The sequence below is a fragment of the Natator depressus genome, chromosome 15 (genome assembly GCF_965152275.1).
Source record: "Natator depressus isolate rNatDep1 chromosome 15, rNatDep2.hap1, whole genome shotgun sequence".
Lineage (NCBI taxonomy): Eukaryota > Metazoa > Chordata > Testudines > Cheloniidae > Natator > Natator depressus.
In genome coordinates, this window is record NC_134248.1 from 28,358,422 (window position 1) to 28,374,133 (window position 15,712).

Here is a 15,712-nt window from a genome sequence, read left to right on the forward strand (position 1 = left end):
GGCGGGAGTCTGGGGTCCAGGGCTCCCAGCCGCCGCTGCGAGCTCCAGGTCCGGAGCAGCCACCTGGCCCCATAAGCTCCAGGCTCTGGGTCCAGGGTCCAAGGCTGCTGGCTGGCCCTGAGGGGTCCAGGGCAGCTGCCCAGCCCCACAAGGTCCGGCCCCATGAGGTCCAGGGCACCTGCATGGCGGGGGTCCAGAGCAGGTGGGCAGGCAGCCAGCCCATGCGACAGGGGCCCAGGGTCGAGGTCCGGGCTGCCACTGCCCTGCCACCCAGGTAACACATGGTCTAGCCTGACCTCCCAGATAACACAGGCCAGAGAGTTTCCCCAAAAAAGTCCTAGAGCAAATGTTTTTGGAAAAATGTTCCATCATGACTTAACAATTGCAAGTGATGGAGAATCCACCACGACTCTTGGCAAAATGTTCCAATGGCTAATTGCCCTCACTGTTAAAAATGTATGCCTTATTTCCAGGCTGAATTTGTCCAGCTGCCCCTTCCAGCTATTGGAATAAGTTTCTCTCTGCTAGACTGAAGAGCTCATTACCAAATATTTGTTCTCCATTTAGGTACGTACAGACTGTGATCAAGTCACCCCTTAGCCTTCTCTTTGTTAAACTAAATAGATTGAGCTCCTTGATTCTATCACTATAAGGCAGGATTTCTAATCCTTTAATCATTCTCGTGGCTCTTCTCTGAACCTCTCCAGTTTATCAACATCCTTCTTGAATTGTGGGCACCAGAACTGGGCACATTATTCCAACACCAGTTGCACCAGTGCCAATTACAGAGGATCACATTAGCTTTTTTAGCCACAACATAGCACTGGGAGCTCATGTTCAGTTGATTGTCACCAGGAACCCCAAGTCTTGTTTCAGAATCACTGCTTCCCGGGATAGAGTCCTCCATCCTGTAAGTATGGCCTATATTCTTTGTTCCCAGATGTATACATTTACATTTAGCTGTATCAAAACACATTGTGTTTGCTCTTGTCCAGCTTACTGAGCGATCCAGATCGCTCTGTATGAATGACCTGTCCTCTTCATTATTTACAACTTCCCCAACATTTGTGCCACCTGCAAACTTTATCTGTGGTGATTTCATGTTCTTTTCCAGGTCAGTGATAAAAATGTTAAATAGCGTGGGGCCAAGAACCGATCCCTGTTTTTAATCCATTTAAAGTGTGCCATGTTAATTTACATCATTTTAGTTTTTTTCATCAGAATGTCATGCGGTACCAAGTCATGTGCCTTACAGAAGCCCAAGGATATTACATCAATGCTATTGCCTTTATCAACCAAACCTGTAAGAGAACGTAAGGCTCAGTTCCACCCTGTCCTGCTCAGCCCTGCAGTGAAGAGAGCAGGGGCTACTCCTCAGAGTCGCACAGGAAATAGGAGGAGAGTTTTCTGAAAAAAAAGTATTCAGAACACAAAATTGGGCAGAGAAGGGGGCTCAACAAGAAAATTAAAAAGTTTCAACAAAGGGAACATTTCCACTTTTTCATTTTTCCCCCGGCATAGGGGGAGGGGGAATAGAAAAGTGACTGCCCTTTCTCTCACTGTGTAACTTTCTTCCCTTTTCTAGTGGGGGAGGAGGAAGGAAGAGAAGGAGGTTGATTTTTTTCATTTCATTTGTTTCATGACTCTTATGCCTGTATTTAACCTGTAGTGCATCATGTAAGGTGCAGGGCTCTCTTTGTCTGGCCCATGGAGAGCACACGCAGCTCCATAAAATGCTATACATCACTTAAAGCATGACTGGCAGGCGTTCAGATACGACGGTGATGAGCATGATAGAACCTGAATAGAACAGAAAGGGTGTCAAAGGTTGTAGCACAGACTGCATGATTTCTGTGGTATTAAATAAGAAACAATATGTGATCATGTAATTAAAGACTGTGGGTCAGATTCACATTTACAAGAAGGCCCCTTTTACACCACTCTGGCAGTAACATAGTAAGGCCCCCTTTTACTGCTAGTGTGATGCAAAGGGGCCTTAGTGTATAGAAGAATCTGGCCCTCTGTCACAGTAATACATGTGCACAAGGGGACAGAGTTAAGGTTACTGGTGCAACCTTAACTTTGCCATTTCCTGACTGCTGAGTGCTAGTGGGGCAGTCTGAGCAGTATCTGTTTTCTGTTGGAATATGTATTCTTGTTGCTGGAAATAAACCAACTTGAAGATCCATGGAGTAACTCTTCTTTTCTCTTCCCAAAGCACTTGCCCATACCTGACTGGGTTTTAACAATGGCGTATTTCTGGCCATGCATCCTCAGCAAGACCTTCTTGGGGTTAGAGCATGATTATGGAACTGGGGCTCAAGCATCAAAGGTGAATTTACAGGACTGAAATCCTGGTGGCAGGGCGCTGTGCGGGGGTGGCAGGAGTGGCAGAGGCCAGTGTTAAGGAGCCATGGAAAGAGGCAGCTGTTGGTGAAGCAGAACAACAAGAAAGGTCACAAGGAGCAGAAGGAGGTTGAGAAAGGAGCATCTAAAGTATCCGTCTCCGACACAGCATTCTGCCTACCCCTCCCACTGTCTAGGATCCCAAGCAAACCTGGAGGGGACAGCCAGATTAAGAAGCATCCTAAACATGAAAGAAAAGCAGCATCCCTCGATCGCAAACCTCAGCGAACAAACGTGAAACAAACCAGCCCAGAAGTAACAGACGTGCTCCAGAATCAGAAAATGCACTGAGCTAGGAGCAACAGGAGGAAATCCAGGCTGGATGTAAAGGGGGAAAATCTCCTAATAGTGAGGCCTGTCAGACTGTGGAACACTCCCCCTCCAGTTACTTGGGTCATTTGAAAGCCCCATCATCTGGGTCATTTTGAACAAGGGTGAATGAAGCCCGGGACCATATAATGAAGGGGATGGTTCCTTCCCAGAATGGGGAGGGGCAAACAACTGACGAAAGAGGGGTTTTCTATCTCTGGTTTAAATAGACCAAAAGCCTGAGGTCCTAACTTAGTGTCTGCTCAATGGGAGTTCACTGGAATAAGGATGGAATAAAAACTGAGTATCTAAAGACCTGGCTCTCTGACTCCCTGACCTGGTTGCATTGTCAGGTACTGGGACAGAGGAAACTTAATTAAGAGTCACATTCATGAGGTTTAATAAACAAAGCTCACTCTCAGTCAGAGCATGAAGAAAATCAAATATCTGCCTCACTGATTTCCCAGCTCCTTTCAAAACCACAGGCCTCCAGCATTACAATTCAACAAACCCACCACTGGTAAATTACTTAGCTCCCTGCATTTGCAGTTATATTGTCACAAGCTTGGGGACTGAATTTTAAGGGAGAAACTTCTGATAAAATTTCTCCTGGTACAAGGATTAAATCTTCTGGATCCTGCAAATTTAGATGGAAAAGCAGAGGTTGTAGGAATTGCCATTTTATAACAGATCAACAAGCCCATCTCATGGAATATCCTGTCTCGAAGGCGCCAGTGACAGATATGTCCATGGAAAGTACAGTCCACAAAATGTGCAATGCGCTTCATGACGCAGTATAATACCAGGCAAACAAAGTTCTTCCTGATCCCATCTGACAACCAACCTAAGCCTGAAGTAGCAATGCAGATGGTCTTTGTATTTTGACTACTTCCAAGATGCAGTCACCTCCATTTGGCCAAGGTTGGCAGCACATAAGACTAGATAGAAGTAGAACTCAGTGCACCGGCCAGTGGAAAGTTCATAAATTAAACTGCTCCTCAGAAACAAGCTGATTGTTCTTAGCTTTAAAGGCAGTTCCAAGTTCAAGTAGCAAGAACCAAAATAGAAAACTGCTATTAGGTCATCTATTTATCAGTCCCCTACCCCCATCACACCCTCAGTCAAAGCACTGGCAAGAATCCGTTTTTCTCGAAAGGTGTGAAGTTATTCATCAGCTACACACAATGCCCATTGGAGGTTTGTTTCTGGAAGTAAGAAGTGATTGAGTAGACATTCACCTAACTCATTGTGGAAGATGGCCAAGGCATATCTCAGAGGGAAAGGACTTGCATCTCAAACTTTCTAAGAAGATGACGTAGATTCAGGGAATTGGGGAAGTAGAACACAAAATGGGAAATGACTGCCTAGGAAGGAGCACTGCAAAAAGGGATCTGGGGGTCATAGTGGACCACAAACTAAATATGAGTCAACTGTGTAACGCTGTTGCAAAAAAAGCAAACATCATTCTGGGATGTATTAGACAGAAGTGTTGTAAGCATGATACAAGAAGTAATTCTTCCACTCTACTCCACGCTGACTAGGCCTCAGCTGGAGTATTGTGTCTAGTTCTGGGAACCACATTTCAGGAAGGATGTTGACAAATTGGAGAAAGTCCAGAGAAGAGCAACAAAAATGATTAAAGGTCTAGAAAACATGACCTATAAGGGAAGATTGAAAAAATTGGGTTTGTTTAGTTTGGAGCAGACTGAGGGAGGACATGAGAACAGTTTTCAAGTACATAAAAGATTGTTACAAGGAGGAGGGAGAAAAATTGTTCTTCTTAACCTCTGAGGCTAGGACAAGAAGCAATGGGCTTAAATTGCAGCAAGGGAAGTTTAGATTGGACATTAGGAAAAACTTCCTAACTGTCAGGGTGATTAAGCACTAGAATAAATTGTCTAGGGAGGTTGTGGAATCTCCATCATTGGAGATTTTTAAGAGCAGGTTAGACAAATACCTGCCAGGAATGGTCTAGATAATACTTAGCCCTGCCATAAGTGCAGGGGTCTGGACTAGATGATCTCTTGAGGTCCCTTCCAGTCCTATAATTCTATGATTCTATAATTGAAAAGAAGTGAATTAGAGTGGAAAAAAAATGCAAACTAACTTCATGTCCTTCATAAGAATGGCCATATTGGGTCCAATGGGGCCCAAACAAATCCATTTTACCCTGTATAAAGCTTATACAGGGTAAACTCATAAATTGTTCGCCCTCTATGACACTGATAGAGAGATATGCACAGCTGTGTGTCCCCCCAGGTATTAATACATACTCTGGGTTAATTAATAAGTAAAAGTGATTTTATTAAATACAAAAAGTAGGATTTAAGTGGTTCCAAGTAATAACAGAGAGAACAAAGTGAATTACCAAGCAAAATAAAATAAAATACGCAAGTCTAAGCCTAGTACAGTAAGAAAACTGAATACAGATAAAAATTCACCCTCAGAGATGCTTCAGTAAGCTTCTATCACAGACTGGACACCTTCCTAGTCTGGGCCCAATCCTTTCCCCGGTACAGTCCTTGTTCCAGCTCAGCTGGGAGGTAGGGGATTTCTCATGACTTTGTTCTGTTCCACCGCCTTACATATCTTTTGCATAAGGTGGGAATCCTTTGTCCCTCTCTGGGTTCCCACCCCTCCTTCTAAATGGAAAAGCACCAGGTTAAAGATGGATTGCAGTTCAGGTGACATGATCAGATGTCAGTGTAAGACTTCATTACCCACTTGCTAGCACACACGTATACAGGAAGACTGATAAGTAAACAGAGCCATCTACAGTCAATTGTCCTAGTTGATTGGAGCCATCAAGATTCCAAACCACCATTAATGGCCCACACTTTGCATAATTATAATAGGACCTCAGAGTTATATTTCATATTTCTAGTTTCAGATACAAGAGTGATACATTTATACAAATAGGATGACCACACTCAGTAGATTATAAGCTTTGCAATGATACCTTACAAGATACTTTTTGCATGAAGCATATTCTAGTCACATTATATTCAAACTTATTAGCATATTTTCATAAAATCATATGGAGTGCAACGTCACAACAACATCCCCTGGCAAGGAGTTCCACAGGTTGACTGTGTGTTGTGTGAAGAAATACTTCCTTTTGTTTGTTTTAAACCTGCAGCCTATTAATTTCATTTGGTGACCCCTAGTTCTTGTGTTATGAGAAGGAGTAAATAACATGTCCTTATTTACTTTCTCCACACCAGTCATGATTTTATAGACCTCTATCATATCCCCCTTAGTCAGGGGTGCTGGCACAATTTGTATAGTAGTGGTGCTGTGAGCCATTGAACCATGCCATAAACCCTGTTTATAATAGAATCCACTTCAAGCCAGTGGGTGCTGCAGCACCCCCAGCACCCCTAGTTCCAGCACCTATGCCCTTAGTCGTCTCTTTTCCAAGCTGAAAAGTCCCAGACTTATTAGTCTCTCCTCATATGGAAGCTATTCCAGACCCCTAATCACTTTTGTTGCCCTTTTCTGTACCTTTTCCAATTCCAATATCTTTTCTGAGACGGGGTAACACAGCTGCACACAGTATTCAAGATGTGAGTGTACCACGGATTTATAAAGAAGCAATATGATATTTTCTATTATCGATCCCTTTCCTAATGATGCCCAACATTCTGTTCACTTTTTTGACTGCCGCTGCACATTGAGTGGATGTTTCCAGAGAACTATTCACAATTCTCCAAGATCTCTTTCTTGAGTGGTAACAGCTAATTTAGACCCCCTCATTTTATATGTCTAGTTGGGATTATGTTGTCCAATGTGCATTACTTTGCATTTATCAACATTACATTTCATCTGCCATTTTGTTGCCCAGTTCTGTGAGATCTTCTTTTACCTCTTCACAGTCTTCCATGTGCTTCAAGTCATAGGCAGCTATTGTGAACTCTCTCTTGGATCAGACATTGACTCTTGGTGCCAAATGTACTGAATTTTAAAGTTCTGTTCCGATCAGCAAGGAAAGACATCTGGCAGGCTGATAGCAAAACTGGAGGGGAGCCAGAAGGATGCAACATAAAGGGCGGACGGCAAGAAGGTTGTTCAGGCTAATAAAACCTTTTCTGCATTTTGCGAGAGGGGACGGAAATGTTTCGGCCCTGGAAAGACCTGAACAATCCTGAGATATGGAAGTTCCATTCGCTTTCAGAACAGTAAATGCCACAAGGAATCCAAGATCTAAAACTGGCAATATTTCTGCACATGACAAGGCTACTTTCAGACGCTGGTTTTTTTATGCTCCAGCCACCGATAAAACTCTGAAGTTTGAGAGAAGTGGGAGGAAATGTAAACCAGTCTAATTCCTTACTCGGAAGAAACCAAAAAACCACATTCAGCCAAGTCCAATGTAATTTGAAAAGTCTGACTCTGGTCTTGGTTGACGAAGGCTGACTGAGGTCTATTTCACACAGAGGTTGTTGCCCACCATGGTGTCTTTGCAGAGGTCAATATGCTGGCGTTCCAGGCTTTTGAGTTCCTCTGAACACCAAAGGTGTGGTTTAAGGCCTGAGCCAGTGGCCACAGGAGTCAATAAGAGCCTTTCCATTGACTTCAACGAGCACAGGATCAGGGCCTAGGCATGCAAAAATGGATACAGTCGTATCATGGAAAGCCAAACAGCACTTACGGATAGTCCTGCCCTAGAAGTTATGATAAATCTAGAGCATGAGATTTGCATGAAGAGTTAGAGCCCCTTGCAGAGCTCGGTAACTCTTATGTTTAGCAATAGAGTGAAGACTAAATGCCGTTGACATGAGAATCTGAATCTAGAATGTTTGACTGGAGACGGGGACACTTTTCTTTTTTATTGCAAAGAATAATTTCCACAGGAATAACTAGCACCAGGTTGAGTCGGTCTGTGATCTGCAGAGGGCCAGGCCTGGCCATGTATAAGAGACCTCCCCAAAACACCCAGGGTGTTACAGCCAATGGTGCCGGTGAGGGTTTGTAGGCTGAGTCAATACTGGTTCAATGCCGCAGGGTTTTATCAAGAGATGCAATGATGACGGCACTTGGTAACAGGGTAGGCCACTTCTTAGTTGGTGGTGATGGAAGCTCAGTAGATGGTGCTCTTCTTTCGGGGTCACTAACGGGCTTAACGCTCCAGCCCGCCCTGAGTCTGGATGAACAGACCCACTGGATGCCACTGGGTGAAGCCGTGAAATCTCTAAACTCAGTTCACCCAAATGTTCCTGAGATTCTGTTGTCTAATTAACCAAATTATTTTGCTTATTAGCTGCCAGCATGACTGGAGTGCGAGAGCTATTCACAGAGGAACAACTTAGTCGACCAGTTTAGCCACTTTTCCTCCTAGCTGAGATTTTTACAGCCGTATTCATTGCTAATAATTATCAAAACTTTTTATGCAAAGGAGATTCTGTAGATTGTAAGATCTTTGGGGGAGGGGCCAGCTTTCCCTTATATGTTTGTACAATCCCATGCCCAGTATAGCCCCAGTTCCTTTGGGTGCTATTGCAATATGAATACATATTAACGTTTCAGCTTACAGATTTCTTGCATTCACCAGGACTAATGCGCCGAATGTTTGCTCCTGATGCTGTGTGACTGGCCACCTAACCCTAAGGTTTCTTCTCCTCAGCTTGTTTTGCCTCCCAAACCCGCCATGTGCACACTTGTGGAATGAATACTCGTGCGTATCCCTTTCTTAAAATACCTATTTGGACAAGCATTCATGAGACTCTCTTTCCATGAACATTTTTGTGGCCAAAAGTGCCCTCCTATAAACATGCCCAGAAGGAGCACAAAAGGGGTTGCAAGGACTGTCCGAGGGAGTTCTTGGCTTTCATTCAGATGAGGTTGGCTAATAATACTTTTTGCACAGCTCTGCGGGTGCCTCAATGGGCACACGGCAGCACCGAGATCAGAGCCAGCTTATGGCAACGGGGCAAAGGTTAGACGTTAGTCGGTGCAAAGCAGAGTCAGCAAACCCCATCCTACTTCTCCTGAGAAGTGGCCCTTGATGATTGTTCTTTAAAACGGCCTCCCAATCTGCTTCACCATTCTGGGTTGCTTATTCCACATCTCATCACTGTGAACCTTTTGAATTTCTCTATCACTTATTTTCATTTACACTATGACCCTTTTACACCACTCGAGTGTGTAAAGGGGCCTTAAAGTGGATGTAAAAGCCATTTATACCCATTCAAAGACCCCTTTACCCTGCAAGAACAGTGCAAAAGGGTCGTAGCATAAATGAGAATCAGGCCCCCCAGCTCAACGCTTTTGCAGCTGAACAAAGCAAAGGGCCCGCCTGGAAGTCTGTAGCTGTGCATGACAGCTGCAGCCGGAAGGGAGAATGTGTCCGCAAGGGGTTGGGGCACTTTCTACCGGTCTCCGGTCAATTCAACGTTACTTTTGAACAGCCTCTGGTCAGAACACAGCCTGAACTCTTCAGCTCACATATGGCTCATAATAAATAGCCCAAGGGCCCAGGCTTTGAGCTGCCTGCATTTTTGCGAACTCAATCTGACCTGTATCCAATTGCCAGCCACGGATGCTCTTGCTTTCCTGCAGGTTAAAAGTGGGCAGCCTTGTAATACACCCTAACCCTGGCCTAATCTGCTAGCTCCTGGTTTTGATCCTCTCTGATGTTTTCTGTTTCCAAACTCTGGCAGTGGCTTTTTCCAGAGCTGAAGCAATTGCTCCGTTGCCATATTCAGTCTAAGGATTGAGGGGTGCTTTCACATTTCAAAGGATTGAGATTTAATGGCCCACAACTTTATACTTGTCTTCACTGTTTCCTGTCCTGGCTGCTACCACCATGTCTGAGCAGTACTAACAGCTGATATGCTTTTCATTCGAACAAGATGTTCAGACATCTCTGAGATTAAAAACTGTTACAAAAGAGAGAGAGAGACAGAAAAAAAACCCCAACCAAAACCGCTCCTCTATTTCCAGGATGCGACTTAAAGTGAAAGCCACCTTTGAATAGAAGGCAGCTTTATTCTGTATTGCATCTCTCATAAACAATGTAATCCAAAGTGCTTTCTAGGGAGTTGAATAATACAACAGCTCAGAAGACCAAACTGTGTGAGCTACAGAAAGATGTATTCACTGCAGAGCACAGGTGGAAGGCAGTTGTCCTTGATGTACGCATCTTCCCTACATGTTTGCTCAGCCAAACAGGTATGCGTGCAGCTGGACAAGCTTCGGTTGTTGTGTGCGTTGTACTATCACCAAGCAAACATGCAGTAAGATGTTAAAAGATGATGGTGATGAATGAAAGTTTGCATGGGTTAAGAGAATGGGAAGGATGAAGCATAAACATGTATTAATAATGATGGGTAATCCACTAAATTTGGGAGCCTCCATTTTTGAATGGCCAGTTTTGGCTGGACTTCCAGAGGTCTTCAGCTGGAGTGGTAGGTGCTGAGCATCGTGCATACAGACCCTCGGCATTTCAAAAGTCGTAATTAGTTATGGTGTCAGCACTTAGACCTGAGTCCCAATATTCCTTGTTTGATTGCAAATTCCCGAGTTAGGCATTTATTCAGCATTGACAGTTATTGATACCTAATGGGATGCAGCACAGACACTGGTACACGTGTTGATCTTAACCCTATAATCTTGATCTGGATAAGTGAATGGAAGGTTCAACTGACTTTTGGTTTAGCAAATTAATCCTTCTATTATCCATTCTTATGAACTATTTTCTAAGCTTCATTTAATCAGTGAAAAATGAAACTTTGGTTCAGTGAATTCAATCATTTGGAAACATTTCTGTCTAGCGGTTTGGTTTAAATTTGCTCTGCGATGAAGTCGTGAACCCCATCAGAGCTTAGAAACAGCCAGTCCTTGCCCATACACCGTACCTGCACCCCTCTGAAGCGACTACCTTTGCCTCCAGAATCTTAGCTTAGAACAATAACTCTGAGGGGCCTGGACTGCCCCATTCCTCCCAGTGAGGGGTAAATACAGCTGGCAAGTGATTATCATTTAAATGTCCAGCAGGGGAGACAGGAAAGATGACCTGCATGGTTTGCTGTGAGCAATGGCTCATTTTGGGGCCACAAGGTGGGGACATTTGGGAGATATCAGCACTGATGGTTTTTCCTCGATCAAGAAGCCTAGCAGAGTCCATGGGCCAGGGGCGGATGCAGCCTCCTGGTGCAATGCATGCACTATGGGTTGCTGCCCTCTCCATGGGGCTGGGGAGACTCAGGAGAGAATGAGGGAGGTCAGAGAGGGCCAGGCCTATGGGGTCACTGTCCTCCCTGTGGGGGGCATCAGAGAGGGCCCAGGCTGTGGGGTCACTGCCCTGTGTGCAGCTGGGAGCCACTCGCTGAGCTCCCAGTGGTAGTGGTACTTCCAACCTGGTCCTGCCTCCGGGCTCTCAGCCTGGTGGTTTGCCTTGGGTCTGGCATGGGGAGGCCAGCAGTTCTGGGCCCAGCAGGGCAGGCGGGTCACTCCCTGCCCTATCAATGATGGGCACAAACCTGAGTGGCGCTGCGACTCCACGTGCCGGGTTGCAATGCTACTCACTCCCATTTGGCCGGGCTGTCACGACAGAGGAGCAGCCAGGCCAAACTTGAGCCGGGACCCTGTGCAAGTGCTCCCAGCCCACACTGGTCCAGGCCTGACTTCTGTGGGTGCAATTGCACCCCTGAACCCAGACTAGAACTGCCCTTGCCATAGGCATATTCAAGCCCCAACAAGGGGCAGCCTGTAGTGGGGTGGTCACCCGCTCCTGCCTTAAAAGGCTTAAAACAGCCCGGGGAGAGGGCTGTGGCAGGGAAGGAAAAGCGAGGCTGATTGGGAGAAGCAGCCTCAGCTGGGGGCCAGGCCCCAATCAGGCCATGGCTGGCTTAATCAGGGCCCAGCTGGCCCTTATAAGAGGGCAGTGGGCCAGGAGCACCCAAGCTGTGGAGGGAGACGGGCCTGGCTGCTGGGGAGCGTACCAGGGTACCTGAGGTGAAGCAGGGCTGGGGAAGGCCAGAGGAGCTGGGAGGCTCCAGACTGGAAAAGCCTCAGGCTGCAGGCCTGGCAGACGGCCTAAGACAGGGTACTGGGGTTGCAACAGGGCAGGCCAAGGGTAGGTGGAGGCAGCAGGTCCAAACCCCCCTTTCCTATGACGACTGGCTTATACAAACTGCAGTCAGCCCCAGTGAAAGGGGGCTAGATGGTGACTGGCAGTAGCCCACAGGCTAAGGCAAGGTGGGGATAGAGGGTGGGGGGGTTCCCCGGGCAGGGGAGACCCAGATCTGTGGGGTGCTGGAGGGGCAGCACCGCAGGTAAAAGGGCACCAGGGTCCAGGAGGGACACGGGGGCCAGGGACGGCGAGACACCGGCAGAGGGCGCTCCAGGGCTGGTGAAAAGAGCTAATTCCCAGACAGCCAGCAGGAGGTGCCGCTGGATGAGTCTGCGCCCCATTACTCAGCCCCACGCAGGGAGCCCCATGCAGCTTGGAGAGCACGTGTTCATATTTTGAATCGCTGCACCATCCACAGTGTCAATGGGTGGAGCTTGTAAGAGTACCACTATCCTTGTCCCACCCCCAATCTAGCCCCAGTACTCAGTAATGGATATTCCTGCAGCACCAACGCTCTGCTACACTCCGGCCTCTGCTTTGTGATGTGCATTAAGATTTGCAGGTAAATATCATGCAACAGCAACACTGTAAAATCAAAGGGTCCAGATGTGCCTGAATAGTATCTTAATACAGCCGTACTTTAGCTCCCCATCAGTAAAAGAAGACGCTGGAGAGAGACAGAAGGGGAAAAGTGCCTACAGGAAGGCAAAGATTCCACACCCAAGTTCTGAGGTCTGGATAAAGCAACCAGGCTGTTGGGAAGTTTTGCCATGTGCTTGTTTTGCTGACTGTGGCTGTTGTTCAATTTCTGCTGATACAGATTTGTTCCTGCAGAGAAATCCTTGCTGACAACTGTTATTTCTAGAGCCGGGAGGGAGACTTTTCCCATCCTTCAAAAACTTTTGAGATTGTAAAAAAATGTCCGATCCCAAAATGGGATGAAAAATCAAAATCTTGAAAATGTTCATGAACCGAAAATAAATAAATAAATAGGTTTGGGTTCATCGAAACGTTTTATTCTGATCATTCCAACCATTTCAATTCCCTCCCCCACAAAGTTAGCTTACATTTATAAACTGATAGGTCACTCTGAACTAGACACTGTCAGAACATTTCACTTCAACAATTTCAAATTTTTTCCCAACATTTCTTCAAACTCAGGAATCCATTGAAACTCTTTCCCGAGAAAAATTTCAGTTTCAACAAATCAGCGTTTTCCAAAAAGAAAAAAACCCAAAAAACATTCATTGAAGAATCCCGGACAAGCTCTAGTTATTTCTGCAGAGTCAGTTGATCAATCCCAGATTCTACACAAGATTCCTTCTCTACTGTGGGTGATTGAGCACTGGCCAAACTGGATGCATTCATCAGAGAAGCTAGGCTGTTGGCTTGAGTTTTGTTTGTTTTATCTTACTACCAAGTTTTCAGTGTATTACTCAAAGCTGCTTTGTAACCTGGGACAGAACATTCAGCAGCAGGATTACCTACCAGCCTCCCTTTGACGCTGGGGGCATTTCCTTAATTTGACATACAGAGATTGGCACAGCCGAGAGCAAGTATTTCCCAACGGGGAAGGATCGTTGTGGGTCTGATTTCTCCAAAGAAACCTGCATTGTTTCTAAGCTGTGTCACACTGTCTTTGTCTGACATTTAAAGGTCTGGTGCTCCAGTCACGTTGCGTTAGAGGTGATGTGGAAAGACTTGTCTAACGTGGGCTTTCAAAGGAATTTCTTGACATCCATTCCACTCACTGGGGGAAAAAATATCGTCGGGAGCCTCCGAGTTTCTACACAGTGGTTCATGGACCCACCGCCAAATTGCCAGCGAAAGTGAGGTGTTTGAGATTGGGGGGTGATCTCAGTAAAACTGCCTTTAGGTCTGATGTGCTGTTATTGACATCAACGGAGCTAGTCACATAGAATCACAGAACCATAGAGCTAGAAGGGACCATAAGGCCCAGCTAGTCTAACCCCCTAACAAGATGCAGGATTTGTTGTGTCTAAAATGCTTACAAGAGATGCTGTACCAAGGCCGGAACCCAGCACCTTGCAGGATCGACCCGCTAATGGACGAGTGTCCCTATTTCAGTTGCACACAAAGCAGGAGAGCAGATGGTCCTGATTCGAACCCAGCAGAGGCCAGTCTCCACCCCATGGCAGCCTTCTGGTGGCTCTGTGAAGTGAGAGGCCATCTCGCTGCAGCTCCCAGGGCTCAATCCAGCGAGGCACTGAGCCCTCTGGCCCTGATCCAACCCAGCACCTAAGCGCACATTGAACTCGCAACATGTGAGCAGCCCCCCACGGATGCCAGCATGACTATTCATGCATGGTGGGCTGGATCGGGGCCAGAGTGAGCTGCACCTCATGGACAAGTGAACCCCCCACCGCCATTGGCCCCTGGGATTAGACTCCTCCACCCAGGCCAAGGAATGAAGGAGCTTGGAGGGCCGCACTACCTGACCCTGGGTGGGATCCCTGCAGGACAGCACTGAGTCACATTGCAGCAGGCACGTTGACTTACGCCTCCCACGCTGGCGGCCTGACCGGCAGGGCCACCAACGGGGGAGGCAAAAGAGGCAGCAACGTTACGGCTGTCCCAGGAATAAGCCGCAGGTGGCTTCCAGTCTTCAGGGCTGCTTATCCCTTCAGCAAGGGGATGCCTTTTTCTTAAGGCATGATTGGAAAAGCCTCCCCACTTTCACAGTGGGCTACTTTTCTGGTTTACCCATGAATGAGCACTCTCTATTTTCTCTAGATGCATGTAATGTGAACCTGTAGGTTTATCCAGCTGTAATTTATCTCATGCAATTATCACACCGCCTCCGGTAACTGGAATCACCTTTAATGATGCTGACAATGTTCCTTTGAGTCTCCTCATGTCCTTGGTCCATTATGTGGGAATTAAAGGAACAAATGCACCAGGCCCTAATTCCTGATTAGCCTTGTCCTATCTAAGGCAGGCTGTTTGCCCTGTCCCATTACTTTCCTCTCTTTCCTCCTCCGTCTCCTGGCAGGAGCACATTCTCATGTGGTTGGGCGTGTGGGTACTTTTTCTGGGATGAAAAATAGCCTGAGTCATCGCTAAGCAGATGTCATGCTCTTATTGTAGAAGAAATGCAGGAGCTTTCCCGTTGCTGGGGGAACTTTCAACATGATTCACTAACGCCCTTTCCTTGCCTACACGCGGAGAAAAGAAGGGGCAAATCAGGATACACCCACAACTAAACTGAGCCTTAACGGCAATTAATGTTGATGCTAGATTAGTATTGAAAACATTGCTACAATCTGATAACTAAGCATTTACTATACCCTGCAGTGGGCTCGGTGCTGATGCAGGAGAGGTGGCGAATTATACAGCTCGCAGCCATTTATTCACACCGCCAAACTCGGCGGCAGCCAGCTCAGCTGAGCGTCTCATTCAAATAACCCCTTTGGCAAAGACAGCCTATGGCAAACGTGCAGCAAGCCATGTGGCTGTGTACGTTCTGTATGCCTGGTGTGTACAGACTGTATGGAGCTCCTCTCCATCAGGACCGGGGGAAGGACAATAGACCATTGTTCAGAAACCTGCGTTGTTTTTCCTCTTGGAATTAACTTAAACAAGGGGAAAGGCAGGGTGAAGAGCAGGAAAAACAACATCCCTGTGTGAGCTACTAGATCACGAAATTATCTCCCCCCAAGGGAAATAGCTAAAACCCCAACACTTGGGACATTTCAAAGTGACCTGGACATAAGCAGTGAGGCAGAACAACCCTGTCCATGCCGCCGGGAGACCGACAAGATGCGTTCATAGCAGTGGCATGCCGTCTAGGTGTGCATTGCACACCCCACTGGCTAGGCATTGTCCAAATGGCAGCCTGCGGGCCGATTCCATCCAGCCCCTATGGAGGAAGCCATTTTCTAAAACAAAATGGCGACCTCCACA